The sequence below is a fragment of the Nicotiana sylvestris genome, chromosome 11, assembly GCF_000393655.2.
Source record: "Nicotiana sylvestris chromosome 11, ASM39365v2, whole genome shotgun sequence".
NCBI classification, from domain to species: Eukaryota; Viridiplantae; Streptophyta; class Magnoliopsida; order Solanales; family Solanaceae; genus Nicotiana; species Nicotiana sylvestris.
Window position 1 is genome coordinate 96892488 of NC_091067.1, and position 3092 is coordinate 96895579.

At 38.5% G+C, this 3092-nt stretch overlaps 1 non-coding gene and 1 pseudogene across 1 annotated transcript; both read right to left on the reverse strand.

Annotated features, from left to right (window-relative positions):
- On the reverse strand, positions 1-1206 carry LOC104233479 (ADP,ATP carrier protein, mitochondrial-like; annotated as a pseudogene).
- Positions 1207-2773: 1567 nt separating this feature from the next.
- LOC138882420 (small nucleolar RNA R71) lies at positions 2774-2880 on the reverse strand. Its single transcript, XR_011404025.1, has one exon. It is a non-coding gene; the product is annotated as a small nucleolar RNA R71 (small nucleolar RNA).
- Positions 2881-3092: the final 212 nt, after the last annotated feature.

The following is a 3092-nucleotide window of genomic DNA, read 5'->3' on the forward strand; positions in this document are numbered from 1 at the left end:
TTAGGCACCACCTGAGCCATATTTCTTTCCAAAAATGATGACCTGAAGCTTATCATAACCTGTCAAAACACCATCACCAGCAACAACACGGAGGATGTTGGCACCAACACCCTTGAACAGAGATTTGGCACCCTCATTCTTAAGGATTTGGGAGAAGGCATTGAATGAGCTCTTGTACTTCACAGCCTCACCAGATGTCATCATCATTCTTCTTCTAACATTGTCAATTGGGTAAGATGCGAGACCAGCACCATTAGTAATAAGCCACCCAAGAGCAGAGCTAGCAAAGAAACTATCTTGCATGCTTCCACTCAAGAGCACTGGCTTCAAGGAGTCATACATTCCGAAGTACAAACCATGTTACACAATGATAGCAACACATGAAATGTTGAACCCACAGTACAATCCAGCAATTCCATCAATTGCAAGAGTTTTCTTGTAGATATCGACCAAACTATTAAACCGTCTCCCACCTCCCTTCTTTGCAGCCTTGGCATCATTTGCAAGACGAGTCCGAGCATAGTCAAGGGAGTAAACAAAGAGCAAAGAGGAAGCACCAGCAGCACCGCCAGATGCAAGGTTGCCTATAAACCATTTCCAATAGCCATCACGTTCCTTCTTGAAGTTGAAGAGCCTCTTGAAGTAGTCCTTAAATGCAAAGTTCAAGGCTTGAGTAGGGAAGTAATGGATGACATTATCTGTGTTTCCTCTCCACAAAGAACCAAATCCTTCCTCTTTAATTGTCCTCCCGAAACAATCTCCAATTCCCTTGTATGGTTTTGATAGTCTACCAGCCTTAATTATCTCATCTTGGTTTTGGATCAAAAGTTTCAAACGCTCAATAGGGGCAACAACAGTTTTTGATACAGCACCAGAAAACTACCTATAAGAAAGTTAGTGACAAAAGCTACAAGTCCTTTTTCTTGGGGAGCTTGCACAAACACTGGTGAAGCATTTGCAATAATCAATGAGAGATCTTGTGTGGCGTGGCAGGTTTGCAATCCTGCATTAGAGTAATTGCCATATGCAAAGCGCCTCTAATAGAGAGCAGGACTTTGAATGCCCCGTAACGAGCATGGACATCCTGGGAAAGACTGGAGCTCAGATGCATCTGGTTAGCTACCTTCTGAAAAACAGTTGGGTGCTGGTTATCCACCATTGCTAAATAAACTCATGCATTCTACTCGCCTTGGAAATTGAAAGAGGAAATGGTGTTGGGATAAGAATGAGGAGCTAGAGCGTGTATTGATGATTATTTGTGGATTATAACTCTAATTTTATATATTAAAGCATTTTTGGATGATTTAATTACTGCATCTATATTCATTAGTTCATGTAATCGAGAGGTGCATAACTTGTGATATCTTTGCATTATATTGTTGGTTGAGTTCATAGATTCTTCTAGGTAATCGAAAGAGACTAGTTGAATCATTGATTAAACCTAGTTAGGAGGATAATAGAGAGGTTCTCCTAAAGACCAATCCACTACGTATTCTTACATATATTCACAGTGCTTAATTTGGTTCATCTGGTGAGGTTGAGACTAAATCGAGAGAGGAGTTTCTGTCAAATGTTTGAACTAATAATTGAGTGAATTCGAGGGACTCACTTGAACATTAGAAGTGAATTATCTAGAGTTAGATCCCAAACAGTTATCTTGCATCTATCCTATTAAAACCCTATCTTCTCCCACTGATAATCTTTTTTGCTCATTCCTTGTCTCGATAATCACTAGTCAATAGCTTTAGATTCTTAGTTAATATTAGTTATTTATCATATAAATCTCCACTGTTGATCCTCTTGAATAGAAATCAAGCTAGAAACTACGAGAATACTATTAAAAATCACTCCTTATAGATACGATATTATACTTTACTATATTTGATTAGCAAACATAATTTAATTGTATTTTTGCGCTCGTCCAATTTTGGCGCCGTTGTCGGGGATTGGCAACCAATAGTATTTGAAATAGTTTGTAATGCTAATTTAGGAATTTTTCCTTTTGTTTTATTTTATTTTTTCCCTTTTACGGTTGGTGTTATTTGACTGTGCACATGTTACAGGTTAAGATTGGTGCATAACTTGAGCTTCTATGAAAGAAGTGCTACCATATTAGCCAGAGTTATAAAAATAACTACGAGAACTGCGAAAAGAAAGAGATCTCACCAAGAAGTTAGAAAAGGTTGGGCAATCCTCATCCCAAGAAACTATGGCCGAAAATGGTGATGATAATATAGATTTGGCTGCAAGAGAGGCAGCCCAACAATGAGAAAAAATTTGCACGGGATGTTGATGAATCAGCTACTAGAGATGCACAGAATATCTATGAAGAAGAGAGGGGTCACAGAATTAATCAATGTCAACCCTTGGTTGTAGACCAGTTCGAAAATATAGCTCTCATACCTGGGATACCACTTAGCAATTATGCTAGACCGATCTATAATCAAGGATTATCAAGTGTTAGACCACCTCCAATTGCAGCAAATAATTTCGAGTTGAAGTAAGAGTTGCTTTAAACCATTCAGAACTGTTGTGTCTTCATAGGAAAGATGAACAAAAATCCAAACACGCATCTAATGGACTTCAAGGAGATTATGAACACCTTTCAATACAATAGGGTGTCACAAGATGCAATGTACTTAAGGGCATCTCCATTTTCACTTAAAGATGATGCAAAGTAGTGGCTTCGAAGTTGTCCAATGGATCGATTAGAACATCAGAGGAGATGACCAGAAAAGTTCTTGATAAATATTTCTCCTCAGTTAAGATGGGTATATTTAGAAAAGAAATCCATAACTTTTGCCAGAAAAAGACTGAAACTATTTTTGAAGCATGTGAGAGGTTTAAGGAGATAGTTAGAAAGTGTAATCATAGTGGAATTAAACTCTGGATGCAACTCCAGGACTTTTGGGATGGATTGATACAGGCTTGGCGTAGAACATTGAGCAATGCAGCCGGAGGCCCTTTGATGAAGAATACTCGAGAGGAGATAGTTATAATTCTTGATGAGTTATCTGAAGATGCAAATCAGTGGCCCTCTGAGAGTGCTGAAAGAAGAAGATCAACTGGTGTTCACCAAGTTGATGCTAATA